This window comes from Mus caroli, chromosome 1 (genome assembly GCF_900094665.2).
Source record: "Mus caroli chromosome 1, CAROLI_EIJ_v1.1, whole genome shotgun sequence".
In the NCBI taxonomy this organism is placed as follows: domain Eukaryota; kingdom Metazoa; phylum Chordata; class Mammalia; order Rodentia; family Muridae; genus Mus; species Mus caroli.
Window position 1 is genome coordinate 33,677,329 of NC_034570.1, and position 9,060 is coordinate 33,686,388.

Below are 9,060 nucleotides of genomic sequence, written 5' to 3' on the forward strand. Positions count from 1 at the left end.
TCTTCCTTCTTCCAGTGTCCTTATGTAGGTCTCCAGCAGAAGGTGTGGCCCAGATTAAAGGTGTTCGCCACCACCCCTGGATTTGGGACTTGCTTTGTCCCAGATGACCTTGAACTCAGAGATCTCCTTGCCTTAGTCTCCTGGAATTTGTAGCCACTATGCCTCAAGATCTCCATGCCAAGATTCAGGTCAGAAACTCGTATCTGTCAGCCTCAAGATCTGGATCACAGGTGAGCTTTCCGATTCTGGATTGTAGTTCATTCCAGATATAGTCAAGTTGACAACCAGGAACAGCCACTACACTTGCCTTGCTTCTGTCTCTCTAAAAAGAACAGGCAGCAGTTTGGATTTGGTTTCACCGGAAGCCTGTCCAGAGCAAGCAAGTTATTCAGAGTTATGCAGTTCAAGAACTGCAGCACTAACCATTCCTGCTAAGCAACAATTTAAAATGCAAAGCAGAAATTCCTACCCCCAGCCCCACAAAGAAACCCAGAGAGGGTGGATTTTACTTCTAGACCTCTGCAAGATCAAAGCTCCTTCCAGCAGGGTTGGATAAGGAGGCGCCGCCCCTCCCTCAAAGATGCTGGGAAGTTCTGCACCACATCCTCCCATTATCCAGGAGGTTCTCTGCTGTGTTCACCTGATGTCCTGCTGACAGCAAGCATTTAAGATTTGCCTCCATTGCTTTGGGGCTTCTGAAACAAACAGACAGACAGACAGACAGACATCCTCTCACTTCCTGACAGGCGGGAAGTGAAGGAGACAATGGTTAGGATCCAAGGTCCCAATGTCCACTTCTAAGGCATACTCCAATAGGCCCCATCTCTTAAAGGCTCCTTTACCTGTCAGATAAATGCAGGGTGGTGACCAACCTTAACACAGGGCCTTTGTGGGGACATTTCAGAGCACACTATAGCAATAGATAACTGGAAACACATTACACACACACACACACACACACCCTGCCCCCATAGCCCCTGGTGATGGCACATTTGGGATTCAGACACCTTGCTGAATGACAGTCAACAAAGTTGGACAGACCTTCAAAAGTGGGTTCCTACCCTACAGAGAGAGTGGTCATGAACAGAAGATGAGGCCATAAAAAGTGGAAGTGAAGTGAAGCACTTCACTCAAATGTCAGCAGGGGACAGGGAAGCCTGCTCAGTAATAAAATGTGCCAGGGCACAGGAAATGCAGGAGTGTCCAGGGCTCTCTCGACCTCGGGCAGGATGTTCCATAAGACCTTTCTTACTAGAAAAAGAGGGAAACATCTTGTGTTGATTCACCATCTCTCACAGAGGGCATACCTATGGCAGGGACTACCCGTCCTTATGTATAAGTCATGTTTGCTTGGTCACACGAAGCGTGCATATCCACACTATATCAGTTCCACCTACTGCATACCTGCGATGTGGTAGGCATGGTATTAGATTCATGGTCAAATGGTGAGAAATCTATAGCACCTTCCTTCGAAAGAGTTCACGTGGCTGTGTGGGAGAAAAACCTGTGAGAAGATTATTGCATCTGTGAGGCAGGTTCTCTGAGAACATTACGTGTGGGACACTATGGATCCCTAGTCAGTATCTAGGGACCAACCCCTGGGCTACCCCAGGTCCATTCTCACCCCTCCGTACACATAGATGTCAAGAAGCAGTCAAGATCTGTCGTTCCCAATCTCTAGTCCTAGTTTGGGGTGCTATACCATGCCACGGACTGGGTGGCATATAATAAATTTTTCTCTGTTCTGGAGGCTGGAATTCTGGGCTCAGGGTCCATGCAATAGAGTTCCGGTAAGCTCACACTTAAAACTTAACTGCCTTCCAAAGGCCCCTCCCGATTCCCTCACATCGGAGGCCAAGGTTTCCACATATGAACTTGGGATTCCTAAAGTAGGAGGAAACAAACATTGAGCCCATCGGACCATGAGACTGGACAGAAACCTTTTCGTTGTTAGCCCACATCTTTAGAAAATAACTCAGCCTAGTCTACTCAACCTCCCCATCATAGAAACCCAGCACAGGAAGCTGTTTATTCAAAATCTCAATTCCCATAAGCCCCTGCGCACAACACCCCTCCACTCCCCCAACCCCCCACCCTGCTTCCCACCCCCACTGCCCTTGCATTACTTAACAACAAACTCCTTCTGCCCAGGATAGTTTGGGCTAATTACTGAGCACTAAATTGTCTGGTTTTTACATATTGTTCTGCTCGGAACTGCCAAAAATCGTGAAAAGTGGGGCCAGGGTGGGAGAGAGAAACATGGATTTTTTTCTTCTTCTTTTTTTCTCCTTTCATAATTTTACCTACAAGATTCATTTGAGAAGGGGAAAATAGGCCTGCTGCCCTAACTAGTTAGTTGGATGAGAACAAATTTCTCATTAATTTAAAACGTGTCAGCTGGAGAAGGCGATTAACGTGAGGATGACTGGGAACTGAGGGAGGTCTCACCAACTCTGCAGGGAAGGCTGTACTGGGGGACACCGTGCAGAGCCAGCCCTGAGGGGATGTTTGACCATGGGGTCTCAGCTGAGGATGGTACCCAATGGCTAGGGGTTGCTGGTTGAGTCCGAATGGCTTGAAGAGACTTAGATAACCAGGGATCAGGGAGGGGAGAGTGGTGGGCCAGAGGCCTTGGTGTTTGCACTAGGCCCTCCAGGCAAGCTGCAAAGCTGTTTGTGGCTATTAATCAATTTTCTTCCTGCTCTTTACAGTGGGCAGGCTTATGTGCTTAGGAAAGGGATCCTCCTGGCTTCTTTGAACCACCCGGTATCCTAGTCCCAGTAATACCAGGGACATTGAGGTTCCCTCTTTTGGGTTCTGTGTCTTGGCAGTAAAAGAATTTAGCAACACAGTCAGAGGATGCTCAGAGACAGATTTATTAGAGGTTTTGAGAAAAGCCAGCAGCACAGACAAGCTGAACCGCTCAGGCATAGGCAGGAGGAGGGAGATGCAGAGAAAGAGCGGTTGCCTTTTAAGTCCTTCACAAAGGGCTCAGAGATGGAGGCCTGTCAAAGCAAGGGGAACCACACACAGACTTTGGTCCTCACTGGAGAGAAAAAGAGACTGGAAGGAGCAGAAGGGCAGAGTTGCTTTGAAGCCCGGGCAGGCTCTTAGTCAAACATAGCAGGAGCTCAGGCAGTGTCCGCCCAGGGGGAGGGGCTTCTCAGAACGAGTGCATCATCTCACTGAGGGGGATAATTAATCCCTGCCCCTCTCTCCACCACAGGTCTTCAGGTGAGTTAGATTTCTGGGGGTTGTGGAAAGGTATGGACTCCTGGCCAGGCGATTGACAAGATTACCTCTTAAAAGGAAGAGGCACTAGTATGTACGTTTTGGGTTGTTTAGAATGGCAGGTGTTTACCAAGAGCCTGAGAAAGAACTTAGATCTTAGGACCTGCGGGAGTGGGTTTCTCTTAATGGTCCTCAACAGAGCCCAGGTGCCTTCACCTCTTCTCAGGATAACTTAAATCCTAAGAGCAGCAAAGTGGATGTATCGAAGGATTGATGCTTGGCCTATGATGCTATCGGAATGGGGATCCATTGGAGGCTGGAGATGTGTCTGAGAAGGGACTCTGGGTTGCTGGCCTTTGTTCTTTGTTGCTTTTATTTCATGCATGCCTCTCCACTGTGTACTCCTGTGATATGCTGACTCATGGCAGGCCCCCAAACACCTGGGCTAACCCATCAGGGACTGAACCCTTAAACATTGTGAACCCAAATAAACTGTTTCCTCTTTGTAGGCTGATCGATTTATTATTTGTCATAATAATGCAAAGTTGACTTTGTACCAGACCAATACCAGGCCCATTAGACTTGTCTGGGATTAGGCAGTCTGGGATGCTTCTGAAGATAAGAAGAGAAAGATTTCTGCCAGTGCCTGACAAATACAGAAGTGGATGCTCACAGTCATCTATTGGATGGAACACAGGGCCCCCAATGGAGGAGCTAGAGAAAGTACCCAAGGAGCTAAAGGGCTTTGTATCCCCATAGGAGGAACAATGATATGAACTAAGTACCCCACAGAACTGTGTCTCTAGTTGCATATGTAGCAGAGGATGGCCTANTCGGCCATCGGTGGGAGGAGTGGCCCTTGGTCTTGTGAAGATTCTAGGCCCCAGTACAGGAGAATGCCAGAGCCAGGAAGCTGGAGTAGGTGGGTTGGGGAGCAGGGAGGAGGGAGGGTATAGTGGACTTTCAGAGAGGAAACTAGGAAAGGGGATAGCATTTGAAAAGTAAATGAAGAAAATATCTAATAAAAAATTAACATTAGAAAAGAGAGAGAGAGAGAAAGATTTCTTTTGAGACAGCTTCGCTGGTGAGTGAACACCATCTTTGTAGTTGCTTGGGAATAGCCTGCTCTGGAATAAAACTGATACAGAGAACTGCAAAGTGAAAAGCAAGAGTAAGAAGTCCTCATCACAAGGATTTCGTAACAGGGTTGAGCTGTGCCTCAAATTCAGTCTTTCAGTTACACAAACCAATGACTTTCTTCCGTCAATTTGTTTGATTTTTACGACTTACAATGGAGCAGTTCTAGTTCATCCTAACATATCAAGTTGCCTATAAGCCCTATCTCCAAAACTCAATTTCTCACAATTAAAATGGGCATAGTAAGGCCCTGAGCTTTGGTGGATCCTTGCTTGGCTTTGAAGACGGCTAGTCTCAGGACCAAGGTATACTACTTTCTTGCCCATGTAACCATCTTTGTCCTCATGCCCTCTTGTATAATGGGGCAAACAAGCCTCCTTATCCCCTTGAAGTGCAGACAATTGAGATAATACAAAGGAAAAACAATCTGTGCACTTACATGGAGATACTTTTGTTCCAGACATATGTGTATTTTTAAAAATAATCTTTAAAGATGGGCTGGGAAGATGGTTCAGCTGCTAAGAGCAACACTGGTTGCACTTCCAGAGGACCTGGGTTCAGTTCCCAGCATCCACATAGCAACTCGCAACCATAGGAGCTCCAGTTCCAAGGGATCTGATGCCTTCTTCTGGCCTCCTCAGGCACTGCATACACACAGTGCATAGTCTTACACACAGGCAAAATAACGAGGCATGTAAAACAAAATGAACACTAAAGAAAAATCTTTGAAGACAATAGATTCACATAGAGCCTGAAGAATCAATGCAGAGAGATCCCATGGAGCCAGTCCTAGTATCCCTTAATGGTTAAATCTTACGCAGCTGTAATAAAGCAGCATACTCTGGAAGTCCACCTTCACGCAGCACACCGACTCCTCTCAAATCCCACATCTCTTGTATGTGTGTAGTTAGTTCTGTGAAATGGAGATGGGAGGCTGCTATTGGTCAGCATAAATCTTCCCGGGGATTCCTTGTGCTATCCTTCCTAACCACCTATGGACAAACCATACTGATAGCCTCCTATATACCTCTATCTTTACAGTTCCATCACTTCGAAGATCTTACGCAAGTGGAATTATTATAACCTTATAAGAATGGCTGTTAACTCAAAACCAACTCATTGCACGTGTCGATCATTCGTGCCTCTTCGTGGCTGAATAGTATTCCACGGCATGGATATACCACAGTTGCTAAGTCACCGTTAGAGGACATGTGGGATGAATTCAGCGGGGAAGAGTTACTATAAGAAGTTAACTGTGAACATTGCATATGTCTTTTAGGATCATTTCCTGGGATGAATGCCTATAGGTGTAACAGCTACACTCATTTTCAGTTGTAAATGATGAACAATTTTCCAGAGTTCTGTGCACTTTTCATTCCTACCCACAACATGTAAGTGACCCAACTTTTCCCCATTCCCAGGACCATTTGTTGTTCTCACTGGTTGAGGGCACCAGGTCCTTGTGCCTACAGAGAACAGTAGGGAAAGCAGGAATGTTAAACACACAGGCCTTTCTCTTCGGCAGAGGGAATTAATATCTGTTTCTACCCAGAGATCTGGGAATGTATGTAGTTAGTCACCTGGTGATCTTTGCTATCTGTGGTGCCAGGCCTCACCCAAGTCCCTGAGAATGCTGTGTTTACCCCATATTCTTAACCATTCCTTCTTAGTCAACAGGACCTATTCATATGCAAGAGGTCCCATGGACTTTGCAAAAAAGTTGGCGAGTATGCTTATACCAGACCCTTCCTCCTACACCTGTACCTGAGCTTCCTTTCACAGTCAGTAAGACCTGTTCTTATGGAAGAGATGAGTCCAAGGAAGTAACAAGAAGCCCCTGAAACACTACCAGAATTTCTTTGTTGTGTCTCTCTCTACAAAGTAGTGACAAACAATGTTCAGTGAAGAAGGCAAGGAGAGCCAGAGCCAGAGCATTCTCAGCACAGTGCAGTGTGAGCAAATGCCAGGAAGGCCAGAAAAGCGTGGCAAGGTGAACGAATGCCACACAGTGTGGTCCATTGCTGTTGGGTTATAGTTATACCCTTCCTGGACATCATGTGTTCTCTCAAGCATCTGCTCTAGCAAAACATCACATGCCCCCTTTCCAGGCAGCTTCCAGAAAAAACACCATGTGTCTGTTCTCAGCAAAACATCCTCCCATGAGTCTGCTTCAGTTTCCAGATAAACATACGACATAACCGATTCTCCAAAGAAACCAGAAATTTCCACTTCAGTTGTACTGTGTTTAAATATGTCAAAATAAGGTGCTCTGAGTCAGACTCTGGAGTTTTGAATGAACACTAACTAATTTGGGTTGATCTGGATTTCCTTCTTCCCTCATATGGATTGTTACTCTGATGGCCATGGCATTGGCTAGGACCCTCACCCCCCACCCCTACCCACCCCTCACTATTTTTATTTTAGTCTTTCTAGTAGGTAGCTACAATACTCTATCCAATTGTCAGGTTTTTTTTGTGGTCTTGTTTTGACACAGGGTCTCACTCTGAAGCCTTGGTTCATCTGGAACTAGTTATGTAGTCCAGGCTGGCCTTAAACTCATGGAGAACTGCCTGTTTCAGCCTCCTACCTACTGAGATTAAAGCCATGTACCACAATACCTGGCCCCCCACTTTAGTTTTAATTTGTGTCTTTAAAATGGCCAACCATGTTGAATGTCTGTTCTTGTGCTTACTGGCCCTCTGTCTATCCTTTCTAGCATGTTTGCCTTGGGTTCCCCAGCTGCTAGATCATTGAGCTTTGAGCCTTGGTATGCATTCTTCATCTAATACATGATTTGCAACTATTTTCTCCAAGTCTGTAGATTTTCTTATTCCCTTAATATGAGTTTTTATAGAACTGAAGTTTTGAATTCTGATGAAGGGCAATGTATTGATGTTTGATTTTCTATGTTTTTGCCCTAAAAGCTTTATTGTTTTGTATTTAAGTCTATGATACCTTTACAGTTAAGTTTTCTACATTAGGTTTAGAAAAGTACAGGTGCATCTATCTATCTATCTATCTATTAAAGAGCTAATTTCCCTGGCCAAGCTTGCGTTGGCTCTTTCTTCGGTTGACAGTTAATTGAACCCATTTATGTGGATCTATTTCTGGCTTCTCTATTCTGTTCTAATGCTCTCTGATACCATGTCCTTAATATTATTGTTGTACATAAGGTATAATGATTCCTCCCACTCTATATCATCCTGGCTGTTCTAATGCTTCCTACAGATTGTTAACAATAAGCTTGTGTATATTCAAAGAAATTTGCTAATATGTTGATAGAAAAACCTAAACTTATGGGTCAACCCAGGAAATTTGAAATATTACTTAGAATATTCTAATCCACACACAGTGTTTCTCCCCCAGATACTCGGGACTCCTGTGAGTTTTATCATTGGCAGTTTATAATTTTCAGTACCTGTTTCATTAGAGGCATAAGTACTTCATTTTCTTACACTTAAATCATTTCACATTTAAACTTTTGGTTCCTAGTTATTGTCATTATGTAGATGTGTACAATTCTCTAGTGATATCGGGGGGGGGACCCCACAGAGTAAAGAAGTGGCTATTGCTTGCTTTATAAATTCCTCAAAGATGCTAATGGTTCATTGTTAACAGTCTCTGTCCAGAAAGTCCAAGCTGTGGATTCTTAGTAACATCCTGTTGATTTGTTCAGTGGTGAGGTAGGTCTATACTTTATCCTGGTCATGGGAGCAGGCAACTTAAGGTAAGGCAGAATTAGTGGGCAGGAATGCAAAGAAATACATGGTATGTATTCACTAATAAGTGGATATTAGCGAAAAAAAAAAAAAGCACAGAATACCCAAAATACAGTCTATAGAACTCAACAAGGTCAACAAGCTGAAGTGTCCAAGTGGGGATGCCACAGTCCCACTTGGAAAAGAGAAGAAAGCAATCACAAGTGGGGAGGGAGGGAGGGAGGGACCTGGGAGGGAACGTGGCTGGGGATGGTGGCGGGAGAAAGGTACCTGATCTGGTACTGGGAGAGGGAAAAGGACTGAAGCTCTGAGGGCCAGCAGAAAGAATGGAAACAAGCAACTTCGGGAAATAGGAGGTTGGGAGTACCCTCCAAAATGTACCAGAGACCTGGGAGGTGAGAGACTCTCAGGACTCAAAGGAAGGGACATTAGATGAAATGTCCAACAGTAGGGAGAAGGAACTTATAGAGCTTACCTCCAGCAGGGAGACAGGACATTAAGTGAGGTTTGCCATCCCATAGTCACATCTCAGACTGAGGAATTTATAAAGAACAGAGATATATTTGGTGATAGTTCTAGAACATGGTCTGATATTGTGCCTTTAGTGCTGTGTCACACATGTTAGATAATGGTCATGTGGGATGAGGGACAAGAGAGAGCAGAACATAATAAACCCACCCCCAAGACAAGGACATCAACCCTTTCATGAGGGCCTAACTGCTCTCCTATGCCCTCGTGATCCCAACCCTGATGCACTAGGGAGGAAATTTCCAGTATAGGAGTTCTAGAGACCTCATTCAAGCCATAGCAGGGTTGGCTGAGAGGAATAGACCATGTGTGCACATGGAGTAGACCATGTGTGCATGTGGGGGGATAGATCATGTGTGCATGTGGGGGAATAGATCATGTGTGCATGTGGGGGAGTAGATCATGTGTGCATGTGGGGGAATAGATCATGTGTGCATGTGGGGGA

At 45.1% G+C, this 9,060-nt stretch overlaps 1 long non-coding RNA gene across 1 annotated transcript in view; it reads right to left on the minus strand.

Moving 5' to 3' along the window:
• Positions 1-284: 284 nt before the first annotated feature.
• Positions 285-9,060, minus strand: part of LOC115031942 — a 24,411-nt gene continuing 15,635 nt past the window's right edge. The window contains exons 2-3 of the long non-coding RNA XR_003837595.1: positions 641-1,487; positions 285-322 (exon numbers count right to left, since the gene is read on the minus strand). This is a non-coding gene — a long non-coding RNA (uncharacterized LOC115031942). The remainder of the gene's footprint in view (positions 323-640; positions 1,488-9,060) is intronic.